At 37.8% G+C, this 20,666-nt stretch overlaps 1 long non-coding RNA gene across 2 annotated transcripts in view; it reads right to left on the bottom strand.

Moving 5' to 3' along the window:
* The window catches only part of LOC146432316 (uncharacterized), a 95,403-nt gene extending 74,753 nt beyond the window's left edge, over window positions 1-20,650 (bottom strand). Inside the window, exons 1-3 of one of the 2 annotated variants that reach the window (XR_014854556.1) lie at window positions 19,939-20,650; window positions 14,560-14,673; window positions 13,882-13,951 (exon numbers count right to left, since the gene is read on the bottom strand). This is a non-coding gene — a long non-coding RNA (uncharacterized LOC146432316). Of the gene's footprint in view, window positions 1-13,881; window positions 13,952-14,559; window positions 14,674-17,130; window positions 17,255-19,938 lie in introns of those variants that run through there. The other variant, XR_014854555.1, reaches the window with a different exon arrangement.
* Window positions 20,651-20,666: the final 16 nt, after the last annotated feature.

Below are 20,666 nucleotides of genomic sequence, written 5' to 3' on the forward strand. Positions count from 1 at the left end.
GTGAAAAATATAACTAAAGACTTCTCATATTTCAAGACAGAGAAATACAGGTTTCAAGAAGAAAGCATTATTCTCTTTTGCAGTCAGTGGACTTTTCACGCTGGGTGCTAGCCCAGCCTAAAGAAGAAATACCAGACCCATGCAATCAATATACACTGCCTTGTTCAGAGTTCTCTGCATTGCTCACAGTTGTTAGTTTGGCAGTGAGGCACAGAGCACTCAGGCAGAACAGCTGCTTTTGTAACCCAGACCTTACAGTGTCCATTTCATGGAGATGCCCTGGAGTTGCAGAATATCATTTATGGTACCCAGGCTTCAGCACTGAACCACACATCACTGGATGTGAGAGCTTTTCTGATTGTCTTTTATGAATAAACAACTGTGAAGTTAGTAAAAATGCCGAATTTTCTGCACAACCTCTGTGTACGCTCTGAAAACAATGTTACAAAAAAGTAGATTACTCTTACACAGCACCTTGCAGCAAAACATCTGTTACTGTTTAGACATTAATCGTTTCAGGTTCAAAATCCTACCAAATTTCTACCCAATTGGGGTGCTGAGTTTAAGACAAAAAGAGATCTAAGCTATGTAGGCTAAGTATGTAGCAGTATGACCCAGAGCCACCAAAGCACTGATGTGTGTGATAAAATGGGAAAGACTTAATGACTTAATGATTTGAGCCACAGTCCATGTAGTCTCTGAGGGCAGTCAATAGCAGGTGCCTAGGGAAACAGGTAAGGACAGAACAGTCACAGAATATTCTGAGTTTGAAGGAACCTACAAAAATCATCAAGTCCAACTCTTAAGTGAAAAATCCATACAGGATCAAACCCACAACCTTGGCATTATTAGAACCATGCTCTGACCAACTGAGTTCATCTTAGTCATACAGTAATTCTTCAGCCTACCGAACTCCTAGCCTCCATCAATCTAATTCGTAAATTCAGGAACCTTACGAACCAGGTATGAACACCCTTCTGCTTATTTTTTATACTTTGTCATCACTCACATGGCTAAAATACAGTTTATTCTTACCTATTTTGTGAGCACACATTTAACTCTTGTTAAGTTTGAGCCACAAATATGTCACCTGAGATCATGTGGTCACATCAAAGCATGCGTCTCTCATCTGACAGGCCTGAAATAACATTTTCACAAGAACTGACCTGATTTGAGTCAAATGGCAGGCATGCACAGTAAAGACAACAGCAGAATTAGATGGGATTTTGCTAGACTAAATCTAATGGGTCCAATTAAAAACATTGCTAAGGTCACCTGGCACTGACTATACTGAGGACTACAAAATGAGATATAATCCATTTAATGGACACTTACTTTGGCTGCTGCTCCTCGCTGAAACCCTATACATTACATCCTTGCCTCTGCTGCTACTGAAGATTAAAGCTAACTCGAATACACATATAAGGGCTACAAAGGCACTACAATTTTGAAGTGTTGATGTGGCTCAATCTCACTTTCCTAAGCAATATAGGCATTCACAGGTGGAAATGTTTCATTGAGAGTTACTGGGACATGCGAGGACTTCACCAAATTTCTGTTCACACAAGCAGTCTATATTTTCCATTTTCTTTAGACACTACATCTTTTACTGAGCCTGTCCTATGTCTTTGTTGAAGTAAGCAGACACAGTGGTTGTACATATTTGGAAGTTTGAAAACTAGCTAAATAGTCCTTCTATTAATGCCACCCTTGTTAGAGTCACTGTTAAGTCAAAGCATATGGAAGTTCAGAATGCAGAAATGCATTTAGCATGTTAATACACCTGAATTTTTTAACTCTCAATTAATAAAGCTGATACTGAAAATCTTTATACAATGCATGTTATTCTAACTTGTACTGCATACAATATATGTCACAAACAATAATGCAATTAAGTCTTACTTCTTTGTAGTGGCACTTGGGGACTATTTGGATTAAATATAAATTTCCTAATCACCACTTCAGTGAAAAGATTTAGCCACTGTTTTGACATGGTAGAGCATATCACAAAGTATCTTGATCCTCACTTACTAGATTTACACAGCAATGTCTTGGGTAAGCAATCATGATACATAGACATCTGTTATCTTTCTTATTCAGACAGCTCCAGAGGGAAATATTATTATACAGTGAGATTTTCAAAGGTAGAAAGGGAGTGAAGTATTCAGTTAATACTGATTTTCAGTCAGATGTCTAACTGCCTTTGTAGCTTCAGAAATTCTCTCATACATATTTAGGCAGTCCTGAGGAGCAGGGAGTTGGACTTGATGATCCTTTTGGGTCACATCCAAATTGAGATGGTTTATGATTCTGTGATTCCATCCTCACCTGAGACACTGACCCATTCTGGCCAGAATCAAAAAAGGTAACAGATACATCAGGGAGTTCATCAGTGTAATGATAGGGTCAGGACAGAGACAAGAGTAGAAATAAGCAGATGATTGGGGATTTATCTTCAAAAGGAAAGAAATACAAGCTAACAAGAGAAAGATTTTAAAGTAACATGAAATGTAACTCAGACTCTGCTTTTTACCCTTTTCTTTAAACAAAAAACATTGTCTCACCCAATGAGATGAAAAGCAACAAACCTATATTTTCCAAAAGCCATATTATTTCCAGGCATTTTTTCCACAATAGTGAATTGATCAGTACTTACCTCTGACAGTGAAAAAACCGTAACTTGGAACAAAAGGCAGTAACATCATTTCATAGAAGTAAACTTACAAAGCACTTCAAATGTTGCAAGATTTTTGATAAATAACCACTCTTAATTCCAATTAATAATTAGAACAAAACAGGCAAACACAAGTGAATTAAAAACTGAGATATTACTAAGAAGAGGTGAATCTGTGGTCAGTGGTTTTTCATGTTTTCAGCAATGGCAAAGAAGAAAATATATAAATACAGATAAAGTTTGCAGGTAGCAATACCTGAAGAACTGAATCATAACAAGAACCAATCATTTATACCCAATAAAAGAAAAGACAAAAACAAAGCCAAATCACAGATCTTGAGCACCTCCTTTTTGAAAGGATTAAATACTGACACACTTGTCTCTCTTTCTCCAGAGGACATCTAAGTGTCCTTCTTTTGAAGCAAGAAAATGAAAACTCAATAGAAAAGAAAAACATTTCATAAAAGAGAAATACATGTGATAACACTCCCAAAAGTATTGTGGATTTCTGTCTTTTTGGCAGTTTCTTGAAAGCAGAGAAACAAACATGTTTCTACAGGCAAAATTAGTAACATAGAAGGTGGGATTATGCTTTCCTTAAATAACAGCAAAACAATTGAACCAACTTATTTTTCACATCTTCGGGGCAGAACAAAGAAGTGTGACAGTTTCCTGGGAGGTCACAGAACGCCTGATATACTCATCTATATAGGATATGTTGGGCAGAGTGATTACTACTATATACAGATCTAGAGGGCTCCCTGTTGTCAGGCAGATTGCTGTGGAGAATTTTAGGATGCTTAGAGTAGTTAATTAAAGAGAAGCACTAGGAGCATTGCGAGGCTATAAATTCCTCCCTCATAGCTTATGGGGCTCAGTGCTGGAACTTTCCATATGGCTGTTTTTAACTGGCATAAACTTGTTTTGACCTTAACCAGCTTTTTAGACTAACATTACACAGGGCAAAGAGAGAAAAGGCAGGGAGAAGTTATTAGTCAAAGAGGCTTGTTTTAGGACTCATATTATAGGAAAATTGGCACTCTTGGTTTATCCACTGGTACGTTAAAAAATTCAAAGCAAAGACAACATGGCATTTTATAACCTAACTGTTCTAGAAGGACATAAATTAATGCACATTTTGCAATCAAACCAGCAAGCACTTGAAAAACAGGTTTGTTGTATCTGCAGGTATCAAATATCATAAAACATAAATTAACGAGTCTGTAGATTATTAAATGACAGTTGAGATGCCAGCTTTCCTTTTTTTATCATGGAAGATATTCCCAGGATCTGTGACATCTGTGGTGGCTAATCCCCCATAGAGAAACTGACATTAAAAGGAATTCACACTGCGGTAAAGCCATACACCATTACAATGTTAGCTATGGGTTTCCAAAGCTCTCCTGGATTCTACACTGCAGAGCAGAACAGGAGTGAAAACTGACAAGGTTGGTTTCCACATTTGCATTGCAAACAATAGCTTTATAAACTGGGACTTTGAACTACTTCACTGTGGTGAAGATTTCCAACATCTTTCACAGGAAAAAAGGAAGATTGCTACACACCACTGTTCTCATCTGGTGTCCTGAATGTCTTGCATATTTCAAGAAATATTTCTTTTCAATTGCTACCTGCCACATTTTCAGCATTAAATGTGCGGGTTTTTTTTAGTTTTGTAAAAATGGGAAGGTATCACTATGAAATATGACTATAATCTCTCCAAACTAATTGTGTAGTAGGCAAATATATAGTTATTCACAGCAGCTTCTCAGGAAAAAAAATCACCAAGAACAAGAAATGAGCAAGTCAACTTCCTGTACCACCTCATGTCAGGTAGTTAAGCATGGTCTTTCTTACATTCCAAAGTCATGCTCTGCTGGTCTTCTATTCCTAACTTCATTTCTGTTCTTGCTTTCTCTCATAAAACCCTCCAATTTAACTGCTTCTTTAATTTCATTTCTGATAATTCCAGTGTCATTATTTTTTATTTTCTATCTTGTGTTTTTGGAATGCAAATTTTTTTATCTCTGCATTATCTCGTTCTGACCTCATCAGAACCTTGCAGCACTACAAGCCTTCCAGGACAAACCAGCTCAAAGTGTGACTCTTCCTTCTGAATAGAAGGTTAATTTTATCCATTGGTTCCATCATTATTCTCCCCAAAGGGAGGGAACCCAGAAATCAGCAGACTACTTCATAAAAGACCACTTTTTAAACTGAAACTTCATTTGTTGTATCTCCACATCAGCTGTACACAGCTACCAGCTTGTAAGTAGCTGGAACAGCAGCTGTAAACTAAAGCAACTAAACAGGACAGGCATCAGGAAGAAAACAGGCAAGCACTCTGGAACAAACTGTAAAAACAGAACTGCAAAGGAACCCAAGTGCATTTGCATCCAACATTTGCCTCTGCTAGAAAGATTTGAAATAAGAAGCAATTTCTGTTCCATTACTTTTAGAAATAAAACTTCTAAAAGGGACATGACCTTTAAGGATTTCGTACAAGGAACTGCAGAGCTCAAGCTCATTTACAACCCAGGACTAAGTCTTTATAGTGGTACAGCAGTAACTCCACACATAAAAACATAAAAAATACTTCATTTCTACAGCATTAATCATACTTTTCTCTAGCCTTGAAACACAGCATTCTTTCATCCAAAACAGCATCCCCAAAGTAATACTACATATTTTAACTTTGCTGCAATGATGAGAATAGCAATTACTGACTATGCAGATACTTCCCACTTATTTAGTCAAAATTACCCACTCTATTTACAGCTAGTATTTTTTACTAGCTTATATGATAGCAAGTATAAAAATGAGACTTTTCTATAGCATAATATTCACTTCTCATGTAAGTCAAATCACCCATTATGTTTATCTGAATTGCAACACTCTCCCATCATTATATATTCATATCTCAATAGACCCTCATTCTTTTCTTCATTACAGGAAATAATTTTTCAATGACTGCTTCATCGTGCAGTGTATAATATTTACGATTAAAGTATCAATAATTAACACTGGCAAGAGAGAAAAAAATTAAACAAAAAGCCCAAAATAATTAAATAATTAGAATAAAGGTTCAAATTACCTCAGAGGAATCACATCCCAAAAAAGGCTGACATCTGACATTCTAAAAGAATGTAAACAGTGTAAATAAAACACTAACAGAATTTTGTTCTCCCAGAAGCATCTAAGAAAGGATACACTTAGTCATTAGCTGGTAAACACTATAACACCACCAGAATTACAGCTTAATCCTAGTCTACTTCAACCTAGATTCTGTCCCATGACTCTGAACTCTTAATCTGTATAAGCACAAAGCAAACATATTAATTGCTCTTCAGAAATACTGGATCTGCCAAGCACAGTGACAGTCTCAGGGAACTGGTGGTCCCTGGAAGAACCTGTCTCACTGCACATAAACACAACAGCAACCTCATGCAGTGCTACACTTTCTTTACTCTGTATTTCATTTATTTTCAACCCAGGCACATGACAGGTCACATAAGCACAAATCTATGGACAAATGAAGCCATCTAAGTTTTAAAACCTTTAGATTTCTGCTGGGAGCTGATGCAAATCACATTTTGAGTCACTGAAAGCATGATTAGGTAAAGGTACAGGAAAATATTTGGAGCAATAGCATCACAAAATATAAATAGTCGTAGCTCTGCCCTGGTTTGCATTTAGATGGTGGGATATCTTAGATAAGGACCATCTTTCTGTAGGTAATTATAACACCTTGCACAATAAGCCCTTGACATATATAGTGACAAAGCAGCTGCCAGAGCACATATCAGACACACAGCCTTTTGATGTGTTATATTCTAATGTTAACTGAAGAAAATAAATAGGTCTAGGGACATAAAAATACATTTTAAAAGATCTCAGAATTGTCACATGAACATGAGATCCAAAATGCTTCTAATATTGGTCTGATAATCACAAAAAAGAAATTGTGAATTCTAGATGATAGTGTGTGAAAACAGATCCACAAAGCATATTCTCCCAACTACTAAGAAAATGTGCATCTGACTGTTAATTAAGACAACAAAATATGGAATTTCAGTTACACTTAGAAGCAGTAGTTCCTGTATTATCAAATTTGAAATCATGTCAGATATCCTTGCATTTATATCCAAATCTCAGCATTTCTGGAGGATTAATGCTAACTTCAGTGATGGACGGTATTCTCAAATAAAATTAGTCCAAAAGGAGATAGGACAATCTTGACATTCCATGTAAACAAAAGCCTCCTAGTCATCTTCCCAAAGTCCTTAGATGCATTAACAGGCATTCAAGCTCTTCAATGGTCTCATGGATAAATTGTTGTTAAACTGAAGATCAGGCAGCTCTCTAGGAGGGGGTGTTGACCTAGTGGTGGTCTTCTAAACTGTCTGCAGGCTGGCAGGAACCAGAGACACATGACATTATGAGAACATCTCCATGGGCATTTTTTACAGTAACAGCCTAGGAAGGCAGCCACCATTCCCGACAGTCCTAAAGTTCTAGGAGCTGGGCCAGGTGGACTGAGGTTTTCCTTCACGTTTGAATGCTAAAATCAGCCTGAAGATTTTTGGCAGTCACATCAAACTATAAAAAGGCAACTTGAAGCAGCCAGAGGCAAAAAAATAAGTAGGCGGCTGGAAAGTCAAGGGCACAGGAAGAAAGGCATGGTAATACATCCCTGGGAGAAAGTAGGAGAGCAAGTGCACTCTGAAACAAAGGACTAGGAACTACAAGCCAAGAAATTATTTGCTGTCATTTGATCCCAGCCATGTTGAGATAAGCAGTACTACAGGTATTGTCTGTGAATAAGGAGCTGCTTTTATGTGTCTTCCCACACGACAGTTTCTTCTCTTAGCAGAAACACTCTGTAAACTCTAAACAAGTAATAAAACTCTTTGGCTATTAATAACCTGCATTTATGAAGTACCAGTTGTCATGAAAAATACTCAGTGTACCAGTCACTCCCAGAGTAACAGATCCATTGTAAAATATCTGGCAAGTGGTTGTGTGAATAGTAAAGGACAGTGAAACATAAATCTACAGGAATATGACCAAATTTTCTGTGGACACCAGAAATTTCCACATCTCTGTTTTAGGATATGTTCTTCCTAAGCCAGTGTAAATGGCCAACAATGTCTACATGTTCTAATGCATTTAGATAATTTATTTAAGAGTAATATGATTTGCCATAGCATCTGCAGTAGATGTAACAGAATTCACACTGAGAAGTCACTTTAGCATTTTCCTTCAGGAAAACTCTTTTATCCAAAAGATATCATTTGTTCATTCTAGTAAGTCAGATATTTTAGGGACTATTCATTAGCAGTGGAATTAACCAGAACTTCCCTCCTGTGCCTTTACATTGCATTGAGCTCTAAAGCAATGGCCTCATCACAAAAATCCTTGTTTGGTGGACGTCCTTATAGCCTCTGCATCATGAAACATTTGGAACACCTGGAACCGTTTTTCTTAACTGCAGTGTTATCTTGCATTCAGATAAATTGTGTGATTCTTTTGTATTCTTAGGGAACCACATTCCCCTAGTCAAACAAGATCCATCACTTCCAGTTACATCGACCAACAGAGTTCTACATAACCAGTCCCCACTAATAAATATCCCTTCACCCAAAAGGATAATCAGTAGGACTAACCTGAGAAGGAAAGCTGATGTTATTCAAAAGTATTAACTGGAATCTGTGCTTAAATTAAAAGAAACACAACCCAGAGGTCCAATATAGTTGCCAACATTTTTCCCTTTTGTGTGTCCTTTAGAGAAGGACTCAAACCTGAACCAGGAAACCAACATAATAGCATGAACTGAAGTTTCTTTCATCTAAAATGACCCAAAATGCCCTCCTGGAAAAAGAAAAAAAAAGGGGGGGGAAATGGTGGAGGGAGGAACTTGTCTTCCCACAGTGCTGCTAAATCTCTGGGTTAAAAATCCATGCAAATCTAATGCAATGAAGAAATGTGATGAAAATGAAAATAATGTACTTTTGTACATTTGAGGATTTGGAAGAATCCCCCTTTCTTTTGAACATATAAAATGAAAAGATCCACAACACCCAGAAGGCTGTGAATAATTATTTTTACTAACAGGACTGCCAGAAATTTTTAAACACTTACTAAGCACAAGATTTCAAGATTAAAAAAAAATTAACTTTTAAGTTTTTTCCCCAGATTCCTTTCCTCAACAGACTTCACATAAAGAACTTATTTCAATTTTCCCCTCTATTAAAAATAAATGACATTAATAAAGCCAAAGAGGAGGCATTTCTATTCATCTAAATTCTGCAAGGAAGCATATTTATGCAGATGGATTTGGCAGTGAACAGTACAAATCATTCAGAAGTGTGGCTGCAGTGCCTCAGGTTTGGCTTTCCTTGTGAAGTAAACAATACACTCAATTCTGCTGTTAACTTACTGATTGCATAGGTGCCACTCTAACAGCATATTCTCACAGCTGATACAAAATACATGTTCATCTTATTTCTTGTGAACTTTCAGTAGCTGAAGCTCTATCACTCTGGCAAATGAAGGCTACAGAACAGAACTCAGAATTATTTATAATGAAAGCCAACAGAGAGCTCAAATTCTTCTGTTGTTTGCACTGAAGTAATCCTAAAGTAACTTGATTTCAAGAACAAAATTGAGTTTTGATCGAATTTTGGCTAAAATACTCCAGCAGTTATGCTAACAATTAAGTGTAAAAGAGTGAATTAGCCTTTTTTCCCTTGTGGGCTAAGCTATACTCTTCTAAGGAGGAAGCATTTAACTGTTTATGAACTATAACATTCCTGAGGAGAAACAATGGTCCTATCTGTTTTGCTCTTCTCTCTTGCTGATCAGCAAGTATTTCTATCAGCTTCTGATCTCTTGAACATGTTGGTGTGGGCTGTGGAATCCCCAACCACTGAGTCTGAAATAAGAATTCCAGTATTTTTAACCTTTATAAAACCTGATCTCAGTTCTCTTACATGGTAACCTAGGTGGTGGTGTAACAAAAACAGAAACTCATCCTGGCAGCAAAGTATGGGGAGCCTCATATTCACAGAGTAAGCTTTCTTGGTGTAAGGAAAATAACAGAAAGCCTGTGGTCAATGCTGTTTATAATACACAGAAATTTGTAATCTATTAATAGAGTCTTTCCAACTCAAACAGGTTTAATCAGTTAGTCTTTCAGTCTGTTGGCTAAAAGAAGTCATCACATTTATGCCCTTACTCCCTGATTTAGCCAAATTAAGCCATGTGCTTTTTTGTTTGGTTATAAATGTAAAAGCTCCAGGTATCTAGCTGGCCTATACACAAGACAGGCAGAACTCTGTCAGTGAATAGCTGCCAAAGAATTTAAGCAAAAAATGTTGTCAGTATTCAAGAATAGCCCAAGCAACTTCTTCACTAGAAAATGAAATGTACTTGAAGCATATTCAAGCATATTCACCTGTGTAAACCAGGTGAAAATACCGAGACTGTCATCTGGGTTTCAATTCCAAATTTACTCTAGGAAAACAAGCACTCTGTTTTTTAAATCAGTTTGTGAGGTGTATAAATAAGCATTCTTGATAGAATGATGAAGTTCTAATGGGAGTCTGAAATAGCCTGGGGAGAATGTTCAATGCATCATTGTGCTAAGGAAGTGCTGTACTTTTGTGAAATGCTTAATACATGATATTGACAGGACCAAGAGAGCCTAAGGTAAATAAATATTGTCTCCCTTTTGAGAAAGCTGTTTGCTTCGTGGTATCTTCATCCTCAATAAATGCTCAGACTCGCTTTATGAGTTACACTTTTTTAACAAAATAAGGATTATTTTAATCACTTCAGTGAAATGCACCATGACACCTCCAGGCAGGTAAAAAGGTGTTCAGGCACTGTTGAGTCAGGCATCAACAAGCAGCTGTAGAACATCTGCATGCTAATTTTAAAGACCAGAGCCTTACATAATCTTTATATATCCAAAGAACCAGGATAAACCAAGAAATTGTGATTTATCTACCATTTTTTTCTGTATCATTTCTGCATTTGCCTATGTGGAAAACTGTAGTAAAAGCAGAAAATAATTTAAAATCAAGTAGAATAAAGCTATTCTACTTCACATCCTTCAGTTTTTAGCAGACATTATCATTTCACACAACAGGCTGTTATTTTTTGTTTATATTTAGTGTTATACGTCTTTCAAGATCATGTACTGAGCAACAATCTAAAATAAATTAATACACTCAGCAAGAGATGAAAGAAAACAAAAATAATGAAGAGGCAACGTGGTGTAATACTTGTTATAAAATAAAGAGTTTGTGAGATCAGAGGGAGGAAAACAATCAGTGTACTAAAGGTTCAGGTGAGATTTGGGGTCAGACTCTACCTGTCCTTTAATTGTTTTTTCTCATCAGACCTGCAGCCCCAGCATATAATGTGTGTTTAAGACTAGCCACCTATGTAATTGGGGATGTTCTATCCTACCCAGGCTCCCTGTCCATAGTGGGCCTCTGTGCCTTAGCTCTGACCAGAACTCCTCATTCCACCACTCCTTGGCAAAGCTGATTGTATATGGAGCATCTTAGTGGAGTACTGCATAAAGACTAACTTCATTTTTATTGCATAGTATATAAAAATACAAATTTAAATAGCTAAACCATATGCAGGAAATACCATTACATATTCTAGTATTTGAAAACCATTAAGAATTTCATGCAAGAAATCTCAAAAATTACACAACAAAATTGCACATACTCCTTTCTCCTCCTACCCCAGCCCAGTAAGAGCAAATATCACAGCCAACTTTGCATATACGATTCTGCATTTGAATTCTGAGCCCCAACTCTTAAAGTCAGGCTTAACTGCTCTCTTGAGCTGGGAGCAGAGAATCTAAATTAACTATTATTAATTTTGTCTGTACTCCTTCACTGTTTATCCCCAAGGCACCATGGCATTTTGCAGTTGACCATCAGGGGACAAGGCAGAAAGCAGTAAAAATAGGAGCTTTGCTAATTCTTTGATTGAGTGGCTCCTACTGCTACTGTGGCGATACAGCAAACCAAAAATGTGGCTGCAACACAGACCAACACAAAGTTCTGCAGAGACTGTAAGTTAATAGTGCCCACATGATTTCTGTCTCCACTGCTGCTTCGTTAGATTGACCAATACAGGACCAAAACTCAGCCTCACTTTGGTCCACATCTTTATAGACAGTTAATATTCCTTCCCCTTGTCTTAATATTGTTTACTCATGCCAGCCACAAAGCTACAAATTTCTGTTCCATTTTTGCCATGAGGTTGCCTTAGCAATACACCTCTGGAAAATGTTTCAGTTTTCGCCATATTACCTGCTGCTGTACCAGCAGTATTCCCTTCCCATGTTTTACATCCCAAATTATGTCAGAATAATAATGAATCAAATCAAAACACAGAATGACAGTGTTTACCTGATGTGAACATGCTCTGAGAGTGAAATTAGACTTGCTAAAAAGCACATGCATAAAACTCTCATCTTTTATATCCATCATCTAGTGTTCTTAAAAATATGTAAGTACATATTATGAAAGAAATGTAGTTCAGTACAAAATGAAATCATGCTGGGCCTGCTACAAGTTCAGTGTCCAACAAAAATTAGCTTTTACATGTTGTGGGAACACCTCTTGAGTCATAATTTAAGCCTTATGGATTTTTTCTATTTTGTCATATCCTTCCTCATCAAGCTTTTCTTGATGGTTTTCCCAAAATTGTTAACAGAACTCCAAATTTTCCAATTATGTGTGAGTTTTTCCCCAATTGCTCCATGTACCAGGACATGCTTAGCTATGGCCCCTCTTCCTAAGCAATTTCTTCTTAAAACCTCACTACTTTCATCCATTTCTTCCCTGGATTAAGTAAGTCTGTGAAACAAAATCATTTGAAGCATATTACCTGACAAGTTCCACTCATTGGTATGTAAACATGTATTTGTCTTATGGTTGCTCAAACGAGTGGTAAATTGAGTCAGGTAGAACAATTTCTAAAAAGCACAATTAGACTGATCAGGATTTAATGATTTTGCAACCTACTGGTGAAAGGTCTCATTTAAATTACAGTCTTGTTGACTTTTCTTCCTTCACTCTAATGAAAGCCAAACATGTAAATGGGGGGAAGGAAATGAAGTTATAAAAATTATACAGGGATAGGTTAAAATGGTATTCATCAGTACTTCAGCTAAATATACCCAAACAATTATTCAGAGTTTTTGATGTTAACATCTTTAATAATTTTGCATAACCAGAATAGATTCTATGACATTTTGACTTCTCTATTTTGTTAAAAACAGCAACAATACCAAAAAAAATGTTTCAGTAAATATTATCATAAAATATAGATTTTAATTTAAACAAAAAATAAGCAACCTGACTGGCAATCAAAACATTACAACTAAGAAAAACACTGTAAACTTTATCTTATTTTATCCTGCAATTCTTCTCAATGATGCTTGTTTATAGCAATAAAAATAAGTATTACAATGTGCTAGATAAGAATATTTTAGGATGATTAAATAAACCTAGTGCTATTTTATCTTTAAAAAGAGATCAGACTTGCAAAGAAATACTCATTAGTAATTTGAAAACCATGTTATGCTACACTTGCATTTAATAAGGTAACGATTTACATTTATGCAGTACCTTTTATCCCAAAGCAATTTACAATTTACAGCCAGAGATTATCACTTCATCTCCAGTGGAACTCGGCAACTGTGAAGTGTTGCTCTGTACTATAAAGTACAAATTCTGGTAGGTAACAAAAAATATAAGGTTTGAGTTGAATAACTGTGACTGTTATATTTATGCCTCCAATTAAATCAAACAAAAATATTAAATTATTTTTACTGAAGTTGCATTGCCCTTTTTACCTACCATCCACTTGCAAAATGAGAAACAGGTTGTACAAGATTCAGAAAAATATTTTGCCATTACAGGTTATCTAAAACACAGCAATATTGCTGGTCCAGCAAGGATTCTGAAAGTGCCACCTAAGATATGGATAGAACTTCTTCCTGAACTGCTTCCTATGAACAACAATTTAGGAGTAGCTTGAGATCAGAAACCACATTTAGAAATACCTGTGATGTTCAGACATGTCAGTATAGACAATGTTTAAGAGAAAAAAAGGTAGACAAAGCATCCAAAACATAACAAGTTTTACTTTATCCACTAGAATAATCATATTACCTTAATACAAGTTGTATACTTCCATCTTCTGTGAACTTACTCTCTGGAATGCACATTTTCACCTTATAACCTGCATCAACAGAGATGAAAAAATTTAATTTAAAAAATCAAAGAAACAAAACAAAAAACATAGAAGGCAAGAAGTTACATGACTGAAAATACAATGTGTTTAGGGTAAAAACACTGGCTAACTTGCTATAAGGTTAAATAAAATCAGTTTTGGTTTTCCAAGAAAATTTGGCATGAGGGTAACTATGACTGAAATTCAGGCTCTCATATGTAGAAAACCAAGGACATGTAAATGAAATGGACAGAAAGTGTAAAACACCGATTAAAAATGAAAACACCTTTTTGTCCAATCAGCCACTCAGCATGAGATATGTGAAAAACAAAATATAAGCTAAAATTTCAGATACCAGTGGATCATTTCATCCTCAGCATGCAAGGCAAAGTCCTTCAAGAAATAAATGTTCACCATTGGGATGTAACATCCAGACCTGACCATGCCACCACTCATGACCATGCCACCACATATTTAAATTGCCTAATGCAACTCTATGTGAATTTCCACAACATGGTAAGCAATTTCTAGAATTTGTAATCTCCTTTGGAGACAAGATGACCACAGAAGGGAAAGAAGAGTTTACAAAAACCTACATAAAAAGTCCATTCCAATACCTAGATTAGATTCTGGTTCTTGCCCTGGGGCCTCCAGAGGGCTGTAGTTCAGTTGGCCTTCTACCAGAGTGGGGAGAAGGAAGACACTGCAACAAGAGGCAGTTCTCTAAGAACCTGTTGGTGACAGAACCAGACAGATCACTGACCTGATTGATTTCATTTCACAGGATACACAAAAGTCCTACAAGAAGTGGCCATATTGTCATTTCCATGTTTTAAATTAATAGAAAGAATAAGTAAAACACTAATTGATCATCTACTGTGAAAAGATCTGGAGAAATACTTAAAGCAGCAATGTGAATACCCTGTCAGAATAAATTATAAAACATGCATTTCCATATGTATCTCAGAGCGAATACTTCATGCAGTCTGACAAGGCCATTTTGAATTGATCATCTCCAGTTCTTCTCGGACACTCATGCAGAAACACTTGCGACAACAACATTAATGAGCAGTGACACAAGGAATTTTGGTCTAACCAAACAGACTCCATCTGAACAGTTACACGCTTAAATCTTTAAACTCCTTCCCCATCTCCCTTAAGCAAACGAGGGGTCTTTACTTTAAAGGTGAAAAGAATTGATCATATAGCTGCCATTTAGTACACTTTTTTCAGCAAACCCTCTCAATAGAAGAGCAGTATAATAAAAAGAAGCATAATAAGGCTACAGCGGAGCCATGTTCCTCCTCACAGATTGCATCCAGCTCCCTCTCATTCCACATCAGGCTAGTTATTTGCAAAGACTTTGGAAGAACTAAAATTGGTTCAGAGTTCTAGTAAATCAACCTAGCCAGATAAATCTCTCATAGTTTTTATTTAATTTATTTTTCTCTGCAACTGTCACTTTCTCACCCCAGCCAATTTTTTCCAAAGACTCTGTATTCCACCAAGTGTGTTTAGAAAGAAAATAAAAACAAACCAGAAGCTTAAACTAAAAGTTGTCAGTAATTTCTAAGAGATTCATGGCTTGCAACAGGTCCTAACTATCTAGATATTGAAATAATATTATTTTGGTTACATATAGTCAGTAATCTAAAGGGTCAAGTGACCTTGCAGTATGTCTGTTTATGTTGCCCTCCTCCAAGCTTTCACTCAGAGAACAAAATTGCAGAGCATATTACAGGAGCTATAGAAGCATGTTACAAATTGTGAGTTCCCATCCACACTACATCTTTGGTCATCAGTACCACTTGGAAGCTTCAGGAGACAATATGTGTAACATAAGGAGATCAATTATCTGCTACCTGGCTTGTGGTAGGAAAGTTAAAAATATTCCAGGTCGAATTTATTAAAAAATCTGTGGAGTGCTGAAGGTATTCCAGGAGAGTGTGATCCAGGATGTCATTATTCTTAAGAACAAGCACTACAAGCAGCACATAACCATCACTGTTGTTGCCTGCCTTCTGAAGCACCAGAGTACACTCTGTATCAACCTAAAGGGTAAGCCCCTCCTTACAGCCAGCATGGTAAGTTCTCACTTCTGCTTTCTGGTCACAGCCTGTACAGCTCAAGCCACCCCCAAAGCACTGCAATGCCACAGCTCCTCCCGAGCTCCTAAGTCAGTGTACAAAATACAAACACCTGGGGAGAAGCTGCTGCACCTGTTGGGAATGTGAAGGACACCAGATTTCAGCAGATAAAAGCAAAGCTGTTAGGTGGTAGAGTACTCCAGATCCCATGTGGCCCTCTATATTTTTAAAGTATACATTTCCCACAGAGAACTGTATCAGGGTTTCTGAACTAACTAACAAACCATTAATAGCTTGAACACAAACGCCTTCAGAAAGAGCTGAGCTAAACCCAGAATTTATCTGACAAAATCTACTTGACTACTTGCATGAAATTAAAGGTCTTTAAAAAGAAACCATTCATGTAATGTCTTGTACTGTGTTTAATCAGATAATAAGCAAACAAAAATGGTCTGTTATGTAAATTTCATTATCTTGAATATGACAAGTTACTTTTCCTTTGCATATTACACCACCAAGTGGCCTAATGCTCTTATTTTTTCTGTTCAATATGTTTCCTCTACACAAAACAAAATTTAATTAATAAGGTGAGTTACTACCTAAACAACAAAAAATTAATGGGACCATCATTCAAGAGATTCAGCTAGACACTTGTATTAAACATTCTCCTGTTAGAGTTTACAAGTGCAAATTTAACGTAAGTACAAATTTCATCACCTTTGTTCCTCTTAGAGCGACTAAAAACTTACTAGGAAAAGGTTTCTCTCCACCTTATTTGGGTAACACACATGTCTAATGGAGCATTGTGATGTGTCTGCTATGAGTGGAGGCATTTTCAGATACTTTATTCAATATAAAACATGACAAAAGTAATTAAAATACATACTGGGGGAAAAAAATGTTTAGGACTTTAATTAAAGTCTGGCCAAGTGTGTGAATCAAGGAAGTTCAGAACTGGCTGTTAATATTTTAATGGAACAAGCAAATCTTGCATGCATTTGAAATGAGCAGGACTACATGACTGAGGATAATGGGATCAGGCTTAGAATCAATAATAAACATAATTTGGTTACATCTAAAAAGTTATTAGGTTGGACTCACCAGTTCAAACTAGAGTTCAAACTTTTCATCCTCAGTTTCAATTCCCAGTCTTCTGGTTTTATCTGGAAATCCACTCCATATTTTAACAAAATATATATATATGTAATATACTGGCCTCTGCCAGTAACATCTCTCCTCCTCAAGGAAATTACATGCTGCAATTGCTAAGATAGGCTTCAGTTCCAACTTGCTTGCTGTTCAGGTTTCTCCCTTCTTTTGCTCCAAGTCCTCCACTTTAGTAGGGAAAAGCGGGGATGATGGATAAATCCCATTTCATCATCAATCTCCTCTCATGAGGATCCAGCTGAATCCTGTTTAATTTTCCTCAACCTGGGCAGCAATAGCAGCCAAGAATCAAGGTCATAAATGTTTAAATTTCATGCAATTTCATGCATGTCCGGCAAAAATTTTGCTATTTTAGTTCAGAGGTGTGCAACAAGGTATTTCTTCAGGTGCACAAAATCACTTCAAAAGGGGGTTATTAAAAGAGATGCTTGCAGGATTTGGGCAAGGTGACGGGAAAGGTATTTACAAAACACAGACTTGTACAAATATACACACACAGATCTTAGAGCATGATCCATATGGCTGCCCTATGGACAATAAGATTATCATCCTTATGACTGAATTACAGCCTTATTTTAAAGTTTATTACAGTCATAAGGATCTTGGGGTAGAAACAGATAATTGCCTATTTTCATGAGTAAATGAATTAGACACTTCAGTGCTAAATTGAAAATAAGGAGAAAACGCATCATAATGATGAGACTGCCTATTCAAATTAAGGGGAAAAATTCCATCTGTCACACTGGATTTTGTCAGGACACACACATGGAAAATGACAAAGTTCCCTTAATATTCAGAGAATCAAGAAAATAGTCATATTGATCACATCTTTCAGCTAATGAGTAACTGATTAAAAGTCATATTAATAACACAACAGTCAATAAAATATTGACTACATTCTTTACTTCACCCATATGTTTTCAGGTATTTTTAGAAAGGTGTGTTAGTGTAAAATACTCATTTATTATTTTTCAACCAACAAGAATGAGACCTTGCCGTTCTAATATCAAATGGTGATAATACTCTTCATAGGCTTACAAATCATATTTTAGACGTTATGCCCAACTAGGGCATAAGAGGTTTGGAGGGGGAAGAAATAGTGATTTCCTAATGGGAAAGCAGAGCTAGAGACAAGGCTGGCAAAGCCAGTGTGTATTCTAGGGGTGTGTGTGAGAACTAACTGTTCAGAAGCATCCTTCTCTGACCCAGAGGATGCCATTGAGGCACACACCAGCAAGGGCAGCTCTCAGTATTGGCCACATCTCACACTACTGGCTTGTGTGTAACTCTCTCAGATTTTATTAAATCAGGACAAGATTAGTCAGGGAATTTCAGAATAACAATTGAACAAATAGTCTTGACATATGACATTTAAAAGAAAAAAACCTTAGAAAGTCTGCCAATCTTCTTATGGGAACAGAGGATATAGCAACATTTTTTTCATTCTATAAAACATGTCCTTTAAATATTTACTAGTCTTGTATTTTCTACATGTGGCCACAGCCCAAGCAAAAGCCCTCTACCTCTCACTAAAGTATGCTTAAGAACATTCACTGCATATGTAATAAGAGTATTAAAGGATCCAGATGTGAATTAGAAAAACAACTGTGTCCATTATAGCTGAATTTCAAACTACTGGAGTAAGATCAAGCAGGAAAGCTGTGGTTTATTCCAGAGCACCACCCACACAATTCTCTGAGTAGGATACCAAATGACAGTAATGTAACCAGCAAAATGCAAAACAAAGCTGTCACATCTGATTACACTCCCAGTGACTGAATGGACAACAGAAAAGAGATTTTCTCGATCTTCACCAGCTCTCAAAATAAAACTTGTATCACTGTACAGCCACACATATCAAAAAATTCTGATTAACAACTTTTTTTTTTTCTTTTTGGCTATAAAACCTCACATATTATCCAACAAACTTGAGGAATCTTACAGGACTATTGTGTGGGAATAAATTAAAACTTCTCTTTTGAAATAGAAGCAGTTTATTTTTGCACTCCCAACTTCAGAGAAATGGAATTTCAAGATGCGTTATAGAAGAAGTCTTGGCAGAAAACAATACCTACACAGTGTTGTTGAAACAGCAATGACTGCAGCTTAAGTAATACCAACAAATACACTATTAACTTTGAAAGATTATAAAATCAGTGTTGCATTTAATTTTGAAAACCAGTTGCTTGTTTTGGGAGCACTCCCAGGCAAGGCAAATGGGCAACTTCCAACATTTTCAGGAGGTCAGAATTTTTAAGTTAGTTTTGACCTGAAATGGACAATAGATATACATTTTCCTTAGATTTTTAATCTGATTATAAAGCTTTTGCTTTCAAAGCTGGTGAGCAGGTTTAGGCACTCAGTCAGCAAGGCAGAGCCTGTCCCAGCCCGTGCAGGACAGGCACAACCATCACTGCTGCTTGCCAGGGCACAGGAGTGACTTGTCCCTTGGATGCGTACAGACTGCACACCTCTGCCACCCTTTCCTCGGGTAGGCACACCCTCTGCTCCTCTCACTGCTACAGATTTGGGCACAAGTTCTCAAACTCCAGGAGCAGCAAGCCACAGTGAGGAGCCTTTGTGCTTTGAGGGTCTGTGAGGAGCTGGAGCTGCCCGACATGCCAGCCGGCAGCAGCAGCCAGGCCACAGCCAGGGAGCCGGCAACACTCACGGCCTCACTCGGGTGCTCTGTAAACCCTGCTGGAGGTGCCCCAGCACCCTTCTGCTGCCCTTGGCACTTACAGCCATGGCAGGGGACATTGCTTAGCACCGGGTTCTGCGAACACACCAGGACTCAGGCTGAGTGCTCGGGCGGCGGAGTCACCCTCTCTGGGGTGTTTTCACCCCTCTCTGGGAAGACAGGACGTGGCACTCAGTGCCAGGGTCTGATGGACGCTGCGGTGATCAGTCACAGGTTGCATTCGATCACCGCAGAGGTCTTTTCCAGCCCCACAGATTCTGTGGCTCCGTGAATCCTGCCGAAGTGTCTGAAACTGCACCGGCCCGGGGACCCAAGGGTGGGTAACAGGGCTCGGGATGCAGGCACAGCCCGCCTCAGGCTGGGAGAGAGGGGCACCGCCGGGGGAGCAGCGAGGAGCTGCCTCAGGCTGCTGAGGGGAGAGGGCGCAGGAAGCTGGGGACAGGGGCAGGACAGGGGAGATTCAGATTGGATACTAGGAAAAAAAAAATCACTATTCGGGTGGTCAGGCATTGGAACAGGCTGCCCAGGGAGGGAGCTGGTGGAGTCACCATCCCTAGAAGCGTTTAAGAGATGGGTGGATCTGGCCGTGGTTTATGGGTGACCGTGGTAGTGCTGGGACTTGAATTTAAAGGTCTCTTCCAACCTCGAACATTCTGTGATTCGGCAGGACACTGTAAGGGTTCTGGAGAGACGACGCTGCCCGGGGAGCGGAGGGGGCTGCTCAGGAGGGAAGATGCCCCGAGCTCGCCGCTTCCCGGCCATACCGCCT

The sequence above is a fragment of the Lichenostomus cassidix genome, chromosome 11 (genome assembly GCF_008360975.1).
Source record: "Lichenostomus cassidix isolate B80296 chromosome 11, HeHo_3.0, whole genome shotgun sequence".
NCBI lineage: Eukaryota > Metazoa > Chordata > Aves > Passeriformes > Meliphagidae > Lichenostomus > Lichenostomus cassidix.